Source organism: Heptranchias perlo, unplaced genomic scaffold, assembly GCF_035084215.1.
Source record: "Heptranchias perlo isolate sHepPer1 unplaced genomic scaffold, sHepPer1.hap1 HAP1_SCAFFOLD_60, whole genome shotgun sequence".
Taxonomy (NCBI): Eukaryota; Metazoa; Chordata; class Chondrichthyes; order Hexanchiformes; family Hexanchidae; genus Heptranchias; species Heptranchias perlo.
In genome coordinates this window covers 563,990-584,569 of record NW_027139623.1, presented here as the reverse complement: position 1 = coordinate 584,569, position 20,580 = coordinate 563,990, and the positions used below count along the sequence as shown (strand labels likewise).

Sequence of the window (20,580 nt, the reverse complement as noted above, 5' to 3'; positions counted from 1 at the left end):
GACCCAACCTTCTCAGTGTGGGGACTGTCACTACCTTTGGTATCAAACCCCAAACTTGCTCCATTTGATTACACGGTTTGTGGTTGTAACAGGCAGAGCTGCAGCGTTTCAATTTACACTCATCTGAAGTTCCCTTGAACCACCCCTTTATATAACTATCTTGGCTCAAATTTGGAACTTGACTACTTTCTGTGGGATTTAAACCTTTTTGGATCCGGGTCACTAAAAAATCTCCGAACACCTTCTGCTGGTGGGACCTCGAGGGTCTCGGTGAACAAGGCGGCCAATCAGTGATTCGGGCCAATCAGTGATTCGGGCACTAGACACATTTACGTCTTTAATTCGGTCTTTTGTTTGGAAAAGCCCTGGACTGTGATGGGTGTAAACTTTAACCTTCTGACCTCCAATGATGTGGAGGGACTTAGAGAGGGCGCAATACAGTGGAAGTACCTGCCTCTCTCATTCTGTGTAGATTAGCTCAGCTCCCTGGAGACGAGTTGATGTAAAATTAATGGGATTAGTCTTACCATGATAGACTGGCCCAAGCATGGTGACGGAACTCTCTGATGGGGAAGGGGTAAAGGGCACAGTACTTTGTATAATGGGGGCGGCAAGCATTGGAACAGTAACAAGTCTAGTATTAAGGGTGGTGATGGTGTTGGTGTGGCTCTCCGTTCACTGGCATTCAACTCCTTCCTGAAGTAGCCCATATAGGGGAGCAGCAATTTCTGTATAGTCAGAGATACAATCCCCACACAATCCTGTCATACCCAGAAACGAGTGCAGGGAGGTCTCATCAGTGGACCGTGGTAAGGAGGTGATAACCTTGACTTTATCCTGGTCCATAGACCGGGACACTGCCTCTACGATGACACCAAGGAACGTGATCTGAGGTTTCATCAACTGCAGCTTAGTGACATTGATCCTAAGTCCAGAGGACTCCAGTCGATGGAAAGCCTCACTCACCATTCGCAGGGGATCTTCCCGTGTCTCGGTCTGCATTAGGATTTCATCCACATATTGGATGACAGCCCAGGGATTCGCGGCCCTGTCGAAGCTCCTTTCATGTGAGCAGGGAAAATAGCGGGGCTGTTGTGGGAACGTTGAGGGAGGACGGTCCCAGTGTGCTGCTGTCCTTCGAAAGTAAAGGCGAATTTGCACTGTGAATCGGGTTAGAGCGGGAGATTCCAGAACCCGTTCAAGATATCTGTCACTGAATACCAGTGAGACCGATGGACCATTCGAGATATCTCTCACCGAATACCAGTGAGACCGATGGACCATTCGAGATATCTCTCACCGAATACCAGTGAGACCGATGGACCATTCGAGATATCTCTCACCGAATACCAGTGAGACCGATGGACCGTTCGAGATATCTCTCACCGAATACCAGTGAGACCGATGGACCATTCGAGATATCTCTCACTGAATACCAGTGAGACCGATGGACCGTTCGAGATATCTCTCACCGAATACCAGTGAGACCAATGGACCGTTCGAGATATCTCTCACCGAATACCAGTGAGACCGATGGACTATTCGAGATATCTCTCACCGAATACCAGTGAGACCGATGGACCATTCGAGATATCTCTCACCGAATACCAATGAGACCGATCGATCAGCTTGACTAACATCTCTGGGTATGAGGCCAAAATAGGACTAATTGTTGGAGTATATTTGATTCATTGCTTGTAATTATCTGTTGCTCACAAAGCACCATTTGATTTGCACAGAGTTCCCCCCTGATACACCATAATTTCCTGAACAGCCCTGGTGCTCTAAACTTATTTTTGTCGTTCGCAAGCTCTCCACTGCCTCTCTCAGATAGGGGGTCCTGTCTCTATAGAGGGGGTTATCACCTTTTACCCGAATACACTGAACCATTCGCCCACGTTCATGTCAGTGTTTGGAAAACACTGCCTGATGCCTTTCACACACCTGCCGAACCTTGCGGTCAGAGACGTAGAGGGTAATTTCACCTTCAGTGCTTGGGCTGTAAACTGACGCAGCTGAATTTAAAATCGGGCCGGTTCTATAAGGGGCGGGTGATCCGCTCTCCCATTTCAGTCCCCAGCAATGGTGGAAATTTCCCTCCACGTGATGTGAACGGATGCAGTTTGAGACAAAGCACGACTTGTGGGGTTCGAAGATTAATACTAGGGCGTAGGTCAGGAAAGGTGTGGCCGATTTTATGTATCTCGGCCTGGCGGAAATGGGGTGGATGAGGCTAGTAAATGATGTCAGGTCACTTACCGCCCCTTTAATACTGTCGTTCCTGCCTCCGCCATCGTGGGTCGGGTCCTGAGAAGAGCGGCCTGATCAACACCCACCTGTTTCCGGTCAGGCCACGTGTTACATGTAAATCAGTGTATTATGACTTACGCGGAACTTAATTTAATGTTGGGTACAAATGGTTGGAGGTGCCGCCCTTTCGATGGGCATTGACTGGTCCAGAACACTGAGAAGTATCTTTTTAACTCATATTTTTTGGAGAAAGGATGAGCCGTTAAGCTTTCCCTTGGCCTGCTGCGGCCGTGAGAAATCTCCCGCTTCCTGATCCTCTCGAAAATGGACATGGGGGTTTCCTTATAGATTTGTGTAACCAGGTCCAGCCTCATGTCCCATTAAACTCCCTGCAGTGAGTAAACATTGCTGCACAACAGGTCAGAGAGGAAACGATCTCCGGAACTCCCCACTGGAGTTTGAAATTACATTAATATTTTACCAATTAGTAACGGTCCGGGTGTTGGTCCATTATTATTCTGTTCTGGTCAAAACAAATGTCCCAATGAACAGGACGCTGTCTGACCCTGACAGCTCAACCTCAGTCCATCCCACCGGGCAGTGTGTGTGATGGGAAATAATCATCAACCGAAAAGGAGGTTTTGATTTTATTCATTTCAGGATTAAACAGTTAATATTGAAATCATATTATTTCCAGACTAATAACAGCAAAAAATGTCATGTTAGAATCACATCTTGTATAATTTCACAACACCGCATTTGTTTGATAAATTATAATTTCTGTCTGGTATTTCCAAATTTATGTGAAGTATTAGATTGATATCAGTTACTTCAGTGAACTCATTGATGTCAATGGAGAGTAAAATCAGGCGTGGTTAATAAAGGGCGCCCGATTGCCTACCGCCCGTCTTATGCCACCGAAAAACGTGAAAACCTACTCGAATGGACTTTAATTTTTGAGGAAATGTATTCAGATGTTTCTATATTTAAAAAATGTAACAATTAGATTCAGTGGGTATTTCAGCCCGTTCTTCAGCTCCTCTCTGAATTTCGTCTGGGTCACAGCATAAATACACGTGTTGGTGCAGGAACTGAGAAGTTGAAGCATCAATCCGGCTGACTCAATGTCACTGGCCGTATAGTACTGGGCGTTTGTTACACGCAGAGAGATAAAATAAAAAACTTCTGCGCTCCATAACAATATAAAACTGCCTGATATACAGAAGAGTAAAATAATGGATTTCCTTCGGTTCTCCATCTCTGGATCATTGTGATTCTCTCCATTGCTGCGGCCCCGGAGACCCCTGCGGACTCTATTGGCCGCTAAAACGTGCCTGGCGGTGAGAACATTGAACAGTAAAATCAGAATGAATGGGAGACAAGGCATTAATGCAAGATTAAACAAGTCAAACGCAGCAAATGTGGGTGAAGTGAAAAATGTAGGTTTGAAGACACAACCCCGGGGTACATTGTCCATTATATATTCCGGGTCTACTGCAAAGTACCAGGGAATGCTTAGTAAACAGCTCAGCGCACTCACCACCCCGATAACAACAGCCGCTGTTTTCTCGGTGCAATATTTAGTTTTCAGCTTCTGACAACAAATGGCCACAAATCGATCAAAGGTGAAAACCACTGTGAACCAGACAGAGGCCGCCGTGGCTGTTAGAATCAGGAAGAAAATGAAACGACACACGGGGGTAATGGTCAAGAATGAAACTGGGAAATAAATATCAGCAATGTGCCACATTATGACATCAGTGATAACGACCAGGAGATCGGCCGCCGCCATTCCCACCAGGTAGCGAGTGATACATTTGGAGAGTCCGCACTTTCCTCGGGACAGGATCACAATCGCCACAAAGTTAACTGTAAGAGAGAGAAACGGAAGGAGAGAAATTACTGATCAGACCTGGAGACAAAGCAGCAGTTTGAGAGGATCAGGGTGAAATTTCCAGCTTTGTTGCTGCATCAAACGGTGGAAACTGATTTACTGACCTGGGCAGCGCTTTCGGACAGAGAAATGTTTTTAAATACAATGATCAATAAGGAATTGTGAAATTGATACAGAAAGTTAACAAAGTGAGCATCGGATCCACTGGAGGAGCCGAGTGAGGGGGCAGTGCCGGTGGGAAAGTGGGAGGTGTTTTACTGAGTGGGAATCCAACGGGTGAAATCCAGATTTGGGCTCCTGATGGACGGGAAAGTGAGCGAGGGTCGGGAAGGTAAGGAGACAGGGGGAGGTGCTGGTAATTTGTTGCTCTGGGTTGAGAGAGCTGACAGGAGCTGGCTCAAAACGGGAAAGACCGAGATCCGAGTCGGTGAGTTTGAAACTTCGAATACGCATGGAAAAGGCAGCTGGAGGCGGAGCCAGTGATTGAAATTGGGAGGGAGACAAAGAAAAATGACACGTCGGAGGGGGCGGGGGGAGTCAGGAGCAGTTGGTTTGGGAAAGAGGATAAACTGAAGCAACAGATGAGATGAGAGTGGGAGGAGAGGCGGGGATTCGCAAGGACAGACTGCAACAGAGTGTTAGGGGAAATCAAGTCTACAGGTCTCAGTAACACAAAGCAATTAATAAATTCAACTTTTAACGTCCGTGGTTATTGGTGTCAGGGAACAGCTCGTTGGTTACATAATGTTTCAATAAATTTACTTTGCACATTCAATTGCAATTAAACTCGAATGTATTCTTTAAGTTAGCCTCGTTCTTTATTGAACTAAGTTGACATATAGCTTCTCGAGTACAATATCCTAATAAATCAATGCGATCAAGAAATCACTGATTTTATTATTTAAATACATTTCAATTATGTTTATATATTCAATCAGTAAACAAGTAAAAGGAACATTCACATAAACAGACTGAGGACCTGATAGCGATAAACACACCCGGAGAGAGTACAATAAAACTCTCACAATCTGACAACATCCTGATAACACTTTCAATTCACATTTCATCTTCATAATTATACTGGAAGTTTCAGCAGTTCATTCCGATGAATTATTCTCAACGCTGCCGTTCCCCCTCTCTCCACATCTCATTCTCTGTGTTTGTGTGTCTCTCTCTGTCTCTTTCTCTCCCGTCCCTTCTCCACCTCCCTTCTCGTTTTCCTTCTCAGTCGCGTTCTCGATCGTTCCGCTCTGTCTCTCCGCACTCTCTCTACTCTCTTTCTCAATGTCGCTTTTCACACCCGAGTAAATCCTAACTTCCTGCGCCTGCTTTCTCTTCACCAGCCCCGTGTTCCAACGATCCTATTCTTAATGTCAGTTTGTTCAATGGTGAAGCCTCTGTGAACAGTTTAATGTTTCTACAGATCATTCAAGTCTCCACCTGTTCACCTACACTGTTCACTTCATCTACAATGTAAGGAATGAAGAGAATCGAATGCCTCTTCCAGACACACCTCACAATAATTGAAATTCCTTCTCCTGAATTACAAAGTAAAGCGTTAGATGGCGGCATTGTTCAATTAACAAAACGCCAACATCACCGCTGCAAAAAATCTACAGATAAATAGAAGGGCTCATGATTCCAACAGATAAAGTGCAAACTGATACAAAATAACCTCAAAACATTGCATTTTACAGTGAATTCATCGACAGTGAAGCAGAGAATGAGATGTGAAAGAATCAGCAGCAAACTCAGTTCAGTAACCAGAACTCTGGAGCTTCTTCAGATACACACACAATGAAATAATATTTCATAAGAGTGATAACTAATAAATACATTGAAATCCCAGTTAAACTGAACCATGTTATTGTGGGGGGAGGACATTGCGCTGCCTCCTTCTAACACTGAGACCGTGAGCTGTCTCATTACCAATCACTGAAAACACATTGATGAAAAAAATTCCAGGTCAGATTAGTTCCACAACATGAAACTGTTAACAGCTCCTGATGGTCTGATGCCAGCTCTTAGCCCAGACATCTGATTCCAATGCTTCAAGTGCAGAGAATAATCGAGTAACAAAGCCAGGGTTGGATAAACAACGTTCACTATAGATAAAATGCAATTGCTACAGGTCCGACCGTTTGAAGGGTAGACCATTATTCCACAATAAATTCAGTGCACAGAATAATCCAGTAACAATGCCAGGGTTGGATATGCAAAGATCATAAAATCATGCAGAACCCTGGTTAGAGCACACCTGGAGTACTGTGAGCAATTCTGGGCACCGCACCTTCGGAAGGACATATTGGCCTTGGAGGGAGTGCAGCGTAGGTTTACTGGAATGATACCCGGACTCCAAGGGTTAAATTACGAGGAGAGATTACACAAATTGGGGTTGTATTCTCTAGAGTTTAGAAGGTTAAGGGGTGATCTGATCGAAGTTTATAAGATAATATGGGGAACGGATAGGGTGGATAGAGAGAAACTATTTCCGCTGGTTGGGGTTTCTCGGAGTAGGGGGCACAGTCTAAAAATTAGAGCCAGACCTTTCAGGAGCGAGATTAGAAAACATTGCGACACACAAAGGGTGGTAGAGATTTGGAACTCTCTTCCGCAAACGGCAATTGATACTAGCTCAATTGCTAAATTTAAACGTGAAATAGATAGCTTTTTGGCAACCAAAGGTATTAAGGGATATGGGCCAAAGGCAGGTATATGGAGCTAGATCATAGATCAGCCATGATCTGATCGAATGGCGGAGCAGGCACGAGGGACTGAATGGCCTACTCCTGCTCCTATGTTCCTATAATAGATATAATGCAGCTCCTACAAGACCAAGCGTTTTGAATTTAATGACATACCATTATTCAACAATATATTCAGTACAGAGAACAATCCAGTAACAGTGCAAGGGTTGGATATACAATGTTCATTACAGATATAATGCAGCTCCTGCAAGACTGAAAGAGCAGAGACTTTAAACCTTCCATCATTCAACTGATATAAGAGAAGAGGTGACTGCGCAAAACATAGTGGGAGAAAGAATAATTAGCCAAATACAGCAGCACAGTTAACACCGATTTGCAATATTCACAGATGAGATGACGGCTTACCTGGAACTCCAATGGCTGCAAGAACAGGATAGTAAATGCGTTCGATCTGCAACAATACTGGATATTCCATTTCTGTGAGAAGCGGTGACTTCTGTTGATCTGAAAACCGCAGCTCCAGAAGGCACTCTGGGCTGATACATTGCAACGAGCTTAATTTATACAGGGGATTAATCTCCACTGACACGGTTATACCCCTGATCATTGCTATTAGTTACAGTCACCTGAACAAACACATTACATCAGCAGCTTTGTCTCCCATGTAAATAATGACGAGAATATATCACAAACATCTCAAAGTCCAGCACATTATCTTAATGAGACCTCTCTCAGGAATAAAGTTAAAAGCTGTGCTCATAAAGGACTGGTCCAACAATCATGAGCGGCTCCATTTGCAGTTTTCATATAATTGTATTGACTAAGGAGACAGTAACGGAACATTTAGATAAGCATAATTTAATAGGACAAAGTCAGCATGGCTTTATGAAGGGGAAGTCATGTCTGACAAATTTGCTTGAGTTCTTCGAGGATATAACGTACAGGGTGGATAAAGGGGAACCAGTGGACATAGTGTATTTAGACTTCCAGAAGGCATTCGACAAGTTGCCACATAAAAGATTATTACTTAAGATAAAAAATCACGGGATTGGGGGTAATATTCTGGCATGGGTGGAGGATTGGTTATCGAACAGGAAGCAGAGAGTTGGGATAAATGGTTCATTTTCGGACTGGCAACCAGTAACCAGTGGTGTTCCACAGGGGTCGGTGCTGGGTCCCCAACTCTTTACAATCTATATTAACGATTTGGAGGAGGGGACCGAGTGCAACATATCAAAATTTGCAGATGATACAAAGATGGGAGGGAAAGTAGAGAGTGAGGAGGACAAAAAAACCTGCAAGGGGATATAGACAGGCTGGGTGAGTGGGCGGAGATTTGGCAGATGCAATATAATATTGGAAAATGTGAGGTTATGCACTTTGGCAGGAAAAATCAGAGAGCAAGTTATTTTCTTAATGGCGAGAGACTGGAAAGTACTGCAGTACAAAGGGATCTGGGGGTCCGAGTGCAAGAAAATCAAAAAAGTTGGTATGCAGGTGCAGCAGGTGATCAAGAAAGCCAACGGAATGTTGGCTTTTATTGCTCGGGGGATAGAATATAAAAACAAGGAGGTATTGCTGCAGTTATATAAGGTATTGGTGAGACCGCACCTGGAATATTGCATACAGTTTTGGTCTCCATACTTAAGAAAAGACATACTTGCTCTCGAGGCAGTACAAAGAAGGTTCACTCGGTTAATCCCGGGGATGAGGGGGCGGACATATGAGGAGAGGTTGAGTAGATTGGGACTCTACTCATTGGAGTTCAGAAGAATGAGAGGCGATCTTATTGAAACATATAAGATTGTGAAGGGTCTTGATCGGGTGGATGCAGTAAGGATGTTCCCAAAGATGGGTGAAAGTAGAACTAGGGGGCATAATCTTAGAATAAGGAGCTGCTCTTTCAAAACTGAGATGAGGAGAAACTTCTTCACTCAGAGGGTAGTAGGTCTGTGGAATTTGCTGCCCCAGGAAGCTGTGGAAGCTACATCATTAGATAAATTTAAAACAGAAATAGACAGTTTCCTAGAAGTAAAGGGAATTAGGGGTTATGGGGAGCGGGCGTGAAATTGGACATGAAGCTGAGTTCGGATCGGTCAATGCCCTGTGGGTGGCGGAGAGGGCCCAGGGGCTGTTTGGCCGGGTCCTGCTCCGACTTCTTGTGTTCTTTAGATTTGTGGTTGGGATCAGATCAGCCATGATCTTATTGAATGGCGGAGCAGGCTCGAGGGGCCGATTGGCCTACTCCTGCTCCAATTTCTTATGTTCTTATGTTCTTATGTTCTTATGTTCACTCCTGCCCATTCATTTATAAATTTTACAGATTTCACCGCGTCTACACTGAATCCAAGGACAAAAGCAGACCCGTTTCACTATGTACCTGCAGTTTCCCAGTTAAAATATGTATTTTGAGTCTCTGACACGGGGACAGTTCAAGGTCACGCTTAGGACTGTGCGTGATTTCAGGGGTCACTGAAAGAGTTTCATTGCCATTCCTCTCTCCGTTATTTTCCTGCAGATATTTACCCGTTTATTTTATATTGGTTGAAGGCTGCAGTAAAATTGTTCCCGTGCAACCCCGAGCTGAGCTCATGACCCGATTTGACCTCCATCACAAAGGCCCCGTGCTTCCCTCAGCCGCCTCCATTCCTTCCTCAGCATATTGCCATTCAAACCCTCATTAATGTCTCTGACCCTCCAGACTCCATTCCTCCAATGCACGCCTGTCCGGTCATTCAGCCTCCTCCTTCCAACCAGCACCAGGTCCTTCTTGGCCCCATTACCCTCACTGAATCCCACTTCCCGATTGCCTGACGTTTAACATTTTCAGCATGGGGTTTAAATCCCTCCATGGCCCACCCCTCCCCATCTCCGCCCTCTCCTCCACACCTACAGGAAACCCACCCGTGACCTCCTCATTCATCGATCATTGGCCTCTTTTGGTCGGATATCCCTCGCTTGGTTCCACTCACCTATCTGATCATAGCCAGGAGAAGCTTCTCTTCCCACCCTATCACCGTTATATCTGATGTCTCTAAAGGTTCAATCCTTTGCTCCCTCCTCTTCCTCATCTGCATGATGCCCTTTGGTGACATTGTCCGCAGACATGGACCAGCTTTCAGCTTTACGCTGACAAAACCACCGCCTCTCTTGACCCTTCCAATGTCTTTGTGTTGTCATAGCAGCATTCTGTTTTGGAGGAGCCATAATTTACACCAGTTAAAAATTGTGAAGTCAAGATCTTTGACCCCCTCCCAATCTCCACATCCTTGCCACTGATTCCATCTCCAACCCTCTCTTTTTGATTGGTGAGTCCCTCACCAATCACCCAGTCCTTACTGACCTGCATTGGCTTCCAGTCTCCGAAGCCTGTAGTTTATTTTTTATTGTTCCTTGCACTTAAATCCACTAGGGCCTCACCCCTCCCTATCTCTGTAACCTCCTCCAGCCCTGCAGCCAATGCCAAATACCTCCCTATCTCTGTAACCTCCTCCAGCCCTGCAGCCATTCCCCCACCTCACGCGCTTGTGCATCCACAGTTAATTTGCTCTACTTTTGACAGCCGTGCCTTCAGCCATATCCACGCTCCAGAATGCCCTCCCTATGCCCCTCCATCTCCCTCTACCCCTTTCTGGTATCAGGCATGGCTCAGTGGTAGCGGTCTCGCTTCTGAGTTGGAAAGTTGTGAGTTTTAGTCCCACTCCAGAGACTTGAACACATAATCCAAGCTGACACTACAGTGCAGTACTGAGGCAGCACTGCACTGTCGGAGATATCGACTTACGTAAGACGCGTTAAACGGACGGCCCATCTACCCTCTCAGGTAGATATAACAGATCACACGGCAATATTCGAGAATAAACAGAGGAGTTCTCCCCATTGACCTGGGCAATATTTATCCCTCAACTAACATAACTGAAACCGATTTTCTGGTCATTTATCTCATTGCAGTTTGTATGAGCTTGCTGTGTGCAAATTTGCTGGCGCGTTTCCCACATTACCACAATGACTACACTTCAAAGTGCATTTCATTGACTGTAAAGCATTTTGGGACGTCTGGGGGTCTTGAAAGGCGCTGTATAAAGGCAAGTCCTTTCCTTCTTTCAGACCTTCCATCAAAGCCATCTCTTGTGTCATGATTTTCTCATGGCGCCGAATATCTTCTTCTTCAGCTGGAGTTCCATATTTGTCTGATTATACCTCAGTAAATTGGATTGGTCTAATTATCTATGGGGCGGGGGGGGGGTTAAATGCGCTGTTTAAATGCAAGTAGTTATTTCTATGAGTTGTACATTTTCAGTGCATTTGCTTCTAACAGCCAATCGAAACCTTATAGTAGTGTTGTCACTGTTGCCCACGTGTTCCCCCACACAGAAGCCTGATACGAGTTCAGGCTCATAATAAACACTTGATTAAATATATGGTTACCTCGTGAAGGATTTTGGACTTTTCAATATGGATCTTTCACTTGCTAAAGGAGCAGAGTTTGGTTCAACACAGGATGGAACACAGAACTGTTAGACTTGACTGTTCAAGACTGCATTCTGAGAAGATTGAACAAGTTCAAAAGGTTTTATTATTGCTTCAGATTGTTTAGAAGTCTAACTGAGACGATGTACTTGCACTGAGGTAAGCGGCGAGGTTAAAGTTAAGACAGCTGCCGAGCTCGGAATTGAAAGTCTGTGGGAAACTGTCGTAAACTTCAGATGCTGCAGCATCAGTTTGTTTGAACCATGAGAAAGAGAGAGAGGGAAAGGAGAGAGAGTGAAAAGTTCCAGCAGCTTGTTTTTACCAGCGAGGATGGGAAAACATTTCTCCTCATTGCCGCTCCAGTTCTTTTGCCAATTATTTTAAATCTCTGACCGTTCGTTACTAACCCACTTGTCATCGAAAACAGATTCTCCCTATTTGGCTGCCCAAACCCCTCATTATTTTGAATACCTCTATTAGGTCTCCCCTTAAGCTTCTCTGCTCCAAGGAGAACAAACCCAAATTCTCCAACCTCTCCACATAACTGAAGTCCCTCTTCCCTGGCATCATCCTGATCAAGCTCCTCTGTATCCTCTCCAAGGCCTTGCCATCTTTCCTAAAGTGCACTGTCCAGAATTGTACACAACACTCAAGCTGAGGCCTAACCAGTTCAGCGTGACTTCCTTGTGTTTGTTTTCAATGCCACTATTTAGAAAGCCAAGTGTCCCATTCACTTTCTTAACCACCGAATCAACTGGCCCTGTCACCTACCACGATTTGTAAATATGCACACCCAGGCCCCTCTGCTCTTGGATCCACTGAAAATAGGACCATTTATCAACTTGCCCTGTCACCTTCAAAGATTGGTGAATTTCCACGCCCAGGTCCCTCTGCTCTTCCACCCCCTCAAAATAGTACCATTTTGATGCTACTGCCTCCACACGTGGTTCCTCCAAAAGTGCATCAATTCACACTTATCCGCATTAAATTGCAACTGCCATGTGTCTGCCCATTTTGTCAGTCTGCCTACGTCCTCCTGAAGTCTGCTACTATGTTGTTCACTGTTTATGTTTCGAATTTTGGATACAATTGTGAAACGATCCTCTTGGACTCGCCTCACCTTTAAACACAAGGACAGGCGAGACTTTCGTTATCTCGAGACAAACCTAATGCTCGGCACAGGATAGCATTCAATGGAAGAGCGCACGCTCCGTATCAATGGTTCCGAACCCAGGTCTGGATTGCGGGCCCAGTGAGAGATTATTCCACTTTGACAGATTGGGGAGGATCTGGGACAAGAATTCAGACTGCACAGAGGTAGGAATAGGATGCATGTTGGGCAGTTCTTCTTTTCCCAGTGAGTAGTAAGCCTCTGGAATGCGTTGCTTGCTAATATGGTGGGTATTGACTCTCTGTCTGCCTTCTCCAGGGAGCTGGACCAGATTTCAGCTGGGGTCGTAACATATAAAAGGTAAGAGGATTTGCAGTTAACATCCGTAAAATCCATGTGATCTTCATAGATCACCTGAGGGGGTCGGGGAGGAATTTTCCAGTGTATTGTATCACTTAAAGGCTCTGGCTTTTTCTCAGGATCTTTACCTCTCCCAGGATATCCCATGGCTGCGGGCGGGGTGAGGGGGAGTTAGTGTCAGTAATGATGCTCCAGCCATCATGAGTGAGGGGCAGTCTTGATGGACCAGCTGGTCGTTTACTGCCCGTCATTTCCGTTTTTTCGTCCACATCCCCAGCTCGTCAAGGTCTTTTCAATGAAGCGATCTTCACACAAACTCACACCTGGGGCATGTCCTGCGTCTGTCTTTAGTGAAACGAGTCTCAATGTTTCTGCTTCTGGCATTATTCTCCTCTGAAGCTCAAGGACGCGAACTATTCTCGCAGGCCTCGACTACAATGTGCCTGAGAATTTCTAGTCTCGTCCAACCGTCCGCTCCCTGACTACGTGGCTGTTGTCTGCTTGAAGAACAAGAGGAGATGATTTTAAGCGCAGTAAATAATTGGGTGGTCTTAAGACAGTGAACACTCAGTCCTTATACCCTTGGTTAGAGGTCTATTGGATTCGGGGTTGTCGCTCAGTGGTATAGCGCCTGCTTTGCGTGTATATATTTCTGGGTTCAATATCTAACACCTCCACCGTTTTTTACACCAGAATGTCCCACGGAAAGACGAATCGGGCTTTCAGAGGGAAGCGAGTTCCAACTTCAGAGACAAACATTCAATTGTCCCGAAGCAGGACTTCATCTCACGGTCCCCTCAGCCTTAATGCCTGAGGAGCCTCGGATATTAGAATTCGCGGCGGACCGAAATCAAGGTTTGACTTTCTGTGGGTAATTCTGGTGAAAAAATAACTTTGGAGATGCTGGGGATTGAACCCAGGACCTCATATAAGCAAAGCACGCGCTACATCCCCAGACACAAGCGAATTCCAGCGAAGAGCTGATCTCCTTCATTTTATGAGGCACATAAGTTTTTTTCTTGGTCTTCGATTCATCTCTTTTTCTGCTCCAACCAAACAATTAAACATGAAGTTTGCGGACCTGATGTAATTGTGGGTGAACGGAAGAAACCAGATCTCGGCACTCAGAGGAATGAGAATGGGGGCGTTGAGAAGAAAGGGTGGGAGAGGGGGAGAGTCTCCTTTGTATGTTCTCTAATCATCCTTCCGATTTCAGGGCACATTTTTCGAACGCTCCCGTTATCAGTCACTTTGCTTACGGTTGGACGGGACTAGAAATCCTCAGGCACATTGTGGCAGAGGCCGGCAAGAATATTTCGAGTCCCTGAGCTTCAGAGGAGGGTAAGGTGAGACACAGACAGCATTGAGGATAATTTCACTATAGACGGATGCAGGACTTGCCCCAGGTGTGGTTTTGTGTTCAAAGATCACTTCACTGAAAACACCTTGACGATCTGGGTTACAGACGGACATGATGGTCAGGAAAAGACCAGTTGGTTCATCAATCCTGCCCCACATGCCTGGAGCATCGTGACTGGACACTTCCGACCGACAACACAAGCCCCTCCCACCGGAAACATGTAATCTCCTGGGAGCGGCGACAAACGAGAAACAAATCCAGCGCCAATAAGGAGGGGAAGTTCTGGGAAATTCCTCCCCGACTCCTTCAGGCGATCGAATCGAGTTCAGTGGATCACACTGACCATGTGTATGTTAACTGTAAAACCACTCACCTTCTATATGATGCGATCTCTGCCTCAGTCAAGAACTGGTCCAGATCCATCCAGAAGGCAAAGAGAGAGTCAGCACCCACCACACCAGCCGGCAATGCATTCCAGAGACTCACTACTCACTGGGAAACAATCGCCAAACAGGAGGGTTCTCTCCCTGTCGGGGAACACTTCAGCAGTCATGGACATTCAGCCACCGACCTTCGGGTGAGCATACTCCAAGGCGGCCTTCGAGACACACAACAACACAAAATCGTCGAGCAGAAATTGATAGCCAAGTTCCGCACACATGAGGACGGCCTCAACCGGGATCTTGGGTTCATGTCACACTACACGTAACCCCACCAGCGAACAAATGTTATCAGTTTTTAATATAACGAGTCATTGACTGTCTTCCTTCTCTCTCTCTCTCTCTCTTTTTTGGGGGGGTTTGTATATTCAGTGGCCTTTTAGGTGACACCTTTCTGTCTGCTCACTGTGATTGCCTTGGCAACGGGCAGTAATCACCAGGCATTTTTCTGTGTTTTTCAAATGCGAAGTATTCGAAAATATCATTTCCACACCATTTCCACACCTGACGAAGGAGGAAGCCTCCGAAAGCTTGTGGTATTTAATTTAAAATAAATTTGTTGGACTATAACTTGGTGTTGTTAAATTGTTTACAATTGGGAAAAGAAGAACCGCCTTACATCCAGACTATTCCTACCTCTGTGTAGTCTGAACGCCTCTCCGCTGCTTCTGTGAAACTGGGAATAATCTATTTCTTCACTCAGCTGGTGGTGAACCTGTGGAATTCTCTCTCACAGAAGGCTGTGGAGGCCAAGTCACTGAATATATTTAAGAAGACAGATTTATACACACAGAAGGCATCAAAGCGTATGGAGAGAGAGCGGGAATGTGGTATTGAGATGGAGGATCAGCCATGATTATACATAATGGCGGAGCAGGCTCGGAGGGCCGAATGGCAGACTCGTGATCCTATTTTATCTGTTATTATGACTGGGCCCGCTCTCCAGCCCCGGGATGGGAACCATTTCAAAGGCGCGTGCGTGCTTCCATTGAATTTTATCGTGTGCAGAGCGTTCGGTTTTTCTCGAGGGAAAGAAACCCTTTCCTGTCCTTGTGTGTGAAGGTGAGGTGAGGACAAGAAGATCTTTTCAAAATGTGAAACATAAAGCGTTTGGAGATACCGCGGATTGAACCCGGGACCTCATGCATGCAAAGCATGCGCTCTACCACTGAGCTACATCCCCGCAATAACACGGCTTCCACTTTAGAATAAAAAAGTGGGCTTCCCGCTCTGTCTCTCCCGGACAACGCGATGCCCAGTCGTTCCACGTGCTTACGATGTTCAACATTTGCTTCAGTTCACGGGGTTTCTGCTCCTCGTTAATTTGAACTTTCCAAAAAAAAGTCAGCGGAAATAAAAAACATCAAAATGCCAATAGTCAGTGACGAGGCTGACATCCAACCTCTGAATCATAAAGTGAGATGGATGAATGACACAGCGTCAAACAAGAGCTGGGACTGCTCGCTCGGCTTTGGACTGTCACACATTCCGGTCATCCGGCGGCGACAATGAGCTGAGCTGCTGAGGGGACCGTGAGATGAACTCCTGTTCCGGGATAATTTAATGCTTGTGGAGCCTCAGAAGTTGGAACTCGCTGCGCTCAGAAAGAACGATTCGCCTTTCCGTGCTTAATTCTGGTGAAAAAATATTTTTTGAGATGCTGGGGATTGAACCCAAAACCTCACACATGCAAAGCATGCGCTCTACCACTGAGCTACATTCCCAGATGGAATACAGAGATACCCAAGGAAAGAAGAACTGATTGTCCTCATTTTATGAGACGACCCAAGGTGGGTCTGCAACGTGATGGGTTATTCCCAGTTTCACAGATTGGGGAGGAGCAGGGAACAGGCGTTTGTCAGCACCCACCACACCAGCCGGCAATGCATTCCAGAGACTCACTACTCTCTGGGAAATGAAGAACCGCCTGACATCCAGACTATTCTTACCTCTGTGTCGTCGAAACGCCTGTTCCCTGCTCCGCCCCAATCTTTGAATCTGCAAATAATCGATCAAGTGGCAGACCCACCTTGGACGGGCTCATAAAATGAGAATGACCAGTTCTTCTTTCCTTGGGTATCTATTGATTTTATCTGGGGATGTAGCTCAGTGGTAGAGCGCATGCTTCGCATGTATGAGGTCCTGGGTTCAATCCCCAGCTTCTCCAAAAATATTTTTTCATCAGAATTACGCACGGAAAGGCGAATTTCGCTTTCTGAGCGCAGTGAGTTCCAACTTCTGAGGCTCCACAAACATTAAATTGTCCCGGAGCAGGACTTCATCTCACGGTCCCCTCAGCAGCTCAGCTCATAACAGCCGCCGACTGACCAGAATTCAAAAGGTAAAGTGCTTGGGCATAGAAACTGAGACCTCATACACGCGAAGCATGCGGTCTATCACTGAGCTCCAACACCAGATAATAACGACCTCTAACCAAGTGTGAAAGGACTGAGTGCCTCACTTTCCTAAGGTCATCCGAGGATTTACTGTGCTGAAAAGCATTTCCTCTTTTAAGCATAGGAGATACCTGAGGTCTGCGGACCTGATACTAGTATTTTAATTCCAGATTTTATTCAATTAATTCAATTTTTAATCAATTGAAATTGAATTCCCCAGCTGCCGTGGCGGGATTATTAGTCCAGGCCTCTGGATTACCAGTCCAGTAAACTAACCACAATAATACCGTACCCGCTGGGTAAACAGAAGAAACCAGGTCTCGTCACTCAGAGAAATGAGAAAGGGAGCGTTGCGAAGAAAGTCTGGGGGCGAGGTGAGTCTCCTCGGGCTGTGCCGGCCATCATTTCTGTTTCAGGTCACTGTTGCCGACTCGTGATCCTATTTTCCCTGTTATTATTACTGGGCCCGCTCTCCAGCCCCGGGATGGGAGCCATTTCAAAGGAGCGTGCGTGCTTCCATTGAATTTTATCGTGTGCAGAGCGTTCGGTTTTTCTCGAGATGAAGAAACCCTTTCCTGTCCTTGTGTGTGAAGGTGAGGTGAGGACAAGAGGGTCTTTTCAAAATTCGAAACATAAAGCGTTTGGAGATGTCGGGGATTGAACCCGGGACCTCACGCTCTTCCACTGAGCGACATCCCCTCACCGCAACTACTTCAAATTTAGAATAACAAAAGTGGGCTTCCCGCTCTGTCTCTCCCGGACAACGCGATGCCCAGTCGTCACACGTGCTCACAATTTTCAACCTCTGCTTCAGTTCACGGGGTTTCTGCTCCTCTTTACTTTGAACTTTCCAAAAAAAAAGTCAGCGGAAATAAAAAAAATACAATTGCCACTCGTCAGTGACGAGGCTGAAATCCAACCTCTGAATCAAAAAGTGAGATGGATGAATGACACAGCGTCAAAGAAGAGCTGGGACTGCTCGCTCGACATTGCACCGTCACACATTCCAGTCAGTCAGCGGCTGTGAGCTGAGCTGCTGAGGGGACCGTGAGATGAAGTCCTGCTCCGGGGCAATTGAATGCTTGTGGAGCCTAAGAAGTTGGAACTCGCTGCGCTCAGAAAGCGTCATTCACCTTTCCGTGCGTCATTCTGATGAAAAAATATTTTTGGAGATGCTGGGGATTGAATCCAGAGCTCTCATACATACGAAACATGCGCTCCACCACTGAGCAATATCCCCAGACTGCAGCCTATACTAACCAAGTAAAGAAAAACTGATTATGAGGCTACCCATGGTGGGTGTGAAACGTGATGGATTATTTCCAGTTTCAAAGATCGGGGAGGAGCAGCGGACAGGCGTTTTCGACCACACAGAGGTAGCAATAGTCTGTATGTTCGGCGGTTCTTCTTTTCCCAGAGAGTACTGAGTCTCAGGAATGCATTGCCGGCTGGTGCGGTGGGTGCTGACTCTCGGCCATCTGGATGGATCTGGACCAGTTCTTGACTGAGGCAGAGATCGCATCATACAGAAGGTGAGTGGTTTTAAAGTTAACCTACACATGGTCAGTGTGATCCACTGAACTCGATTCGATCGCCTGAGCGAGTCGAGGAGGAATTTCCCAGAATTTCCCTTCCTTCGTGGCCCTGGATTTTTTCCTGGTTTGTCACCGCTCCCAGGAGATTACATGTTTCCGGTGGGTGGGGCGGGTGGTGTCGGTAGGAAGTGTCCAGTCACGATGCTCCAGGCATGTGGGACAGGATTGATAAACCAACTGGTCTTTTCCTGACCATCATGTCCGTCTGTAACCCCAGATCGTCAAGGTGTTTTCAGTGAAGTGATCTTTAAACACAAAACCACACCTGGGGCAAGTCCTGCATCCGTCCATAGTGAAATTATACTCAATGCTGTCTGTGCCTCACCTTACCCTCCTCTGAAGCTGAGGGACTCGAAATATTCTTGCCGGCCTCTGCCACAATGTGCCTGAGCATTTCTAGTCCCGTCCAACCGTAAGCAAAGTGACTGATAACGGGAGCGTTCGAAAAATGTGCCCTGAAATCGGAAGGATGGTAACAGCACAGCCAAAGGAGTCTCTCCCCCTCTCCCAGCATTTCTTCTCAACGCCCCCTTTCTCATTGCTCTGAGTGCCGAGGCCGGTTTCTTCCGTTCACCCACAATTATATCAGGTCCGCAAACTTCATGTTTAATTGTCTGGTTGGAGCAGAAATGGAGATGAATTGAAGCCCGAAATAAAGCCTTATGTTGCCTCATAAAATGAAGGATATCAGCTCTTCGTTGAATCGCTTTCCTATCTGCGGATTTAGCTCAGTGGCAGAGCGCGTGGTTCGCATATATGAGGTCCTGGGTTCAATCCCCAGCATCTCCAAAACTATTTTCTCACCACAATAACCCACAGAAAGGCGAACCTTGATTTCGGTGTGCCGCGAATTCTCACCTCTGAGTATCCACAAGCATTAAATTGCCCCTGGGCAGGATTTCATCTCACGGTCTGCTCAGTTCACAGCAGCCGCCGACTGATCGGAATGTGTGACGGTGCAATGTCCAGCGAGCAGTTCGAAGAACAGCGACCTGAAACAGAAATGCTGGTCGGCACAGCCCGAGGAGACTCGCCTCTCTCACAGACTTTCTTCGCAACGCTCCCTTTCTTATTTCTCTGAGTGACGAGACCTGGTTTCTTCTGTTTACCCAGCGGGTACGGTAATATCGTGGTTAGTTTACTGGACCAGGAATCCAGAGGCCTGGACTATTAATCCCGCCACGGCAGCTGGGGAATTCAATTTCAATTAATTAAAAATTGAATTAATTGAATAAAATCTGGAATTAAAATACTAGTATCAGGTCCGCAGACCTCAGGTATCTCCTATGCTTAAAAGAGGAAATGCTTTTCAGCACAGTAAATCCTCGGGTGGCCTTAGGAAAGTGAGGCACTCATTCCTTTCACACTTGGTTGGAGGTCGTTATTATCTGGTGATGGAGCTCAGATGATAAACCGCATGCTTCGCGTGTATGAGGTCTCAGGTTCTATGCCCAAACACTTTTCCTTTTGAATTCTGGTCAGTCGGCGGCTGTTTTGAGCTGAGCTGCTGAGGGGACCGTGAGATGAAGTCCTGCTCCAGGACAATTTAATGTTTGTGGAGCCTCAGAAGTTGGAACTCGCTGCGCTCAGAAAGGGAAATTCGCCTTTCCGTGCGTAATTCTGATGCAAAAATAGCGTTGGAGATGCTGGGGATTGAACCCAGGACCACATACATGCGAAGCATGCGCTCTACCACTGAGCTACATCCCCAGATAAAATAAACCGCTCCGCAAGGAAAGAAGAACTGATCGTTCTCATTTTATGAGAGCGTCTAAGGTGGGTCTGCCACGTGATCGATTATTTGCAGTTTCAAAGATTGGGGCGGAGCAGGGAACAGGCGTTTGGACAACACAGAGGTCAGAATAGGCTGGATGTTAGGCGGTTCTTCATTTCCCAGAGAGCAGTGAGTCTCTGGAATGCATTGCCGGCTGGTGTGGTGGGTGTTGACTCTCTCTCTGCCTTCTTGAGAGATCTGGATCGGTTCTTGACTGGGACA

General features: G+C 46.2%; 3 non-coding genes across 3 annotated transcripts; 1 reads left to right on the top strand and 2 right to left on the bottom strand.

Annotated features, from left to right (window-relative positions):
* Positions 1–15,704: 15,704 nt before the first annotated feature.
* Positions 15,705–15,776, bottom strand: trnaa-ugc (transfer RNA alanine (anticodon UGC)). The gene has a single exon. It is a non-coding gene; the product is annotated as a tRNA-Ala (tRNA).
* A 912-nt stretch (positions 15,777–16,688) lies between these two features.
* Positions 16,689–16,760, top strand: trnaa-cgc (transfer RNA alanine (anticodon CGC)). Its single transcript has one exon. It is a non-coding gene; the product is annotated as a tRNA-Ala (tRNA).
* A 3,462-nt stretch (positions 16,761–20,222) lies between these two features.
* On the bottom strand, positions 20,223–20,294 carry trnaa-cgc (transfer RNA alanine (anticodon CGC)). Its single transcript has one exon. It is a non-coding gene; the product is annotated as a tRNA-Ala (tRNA).
* Positions 20,295–20,580: the final 286 nt, after the last annotated feature.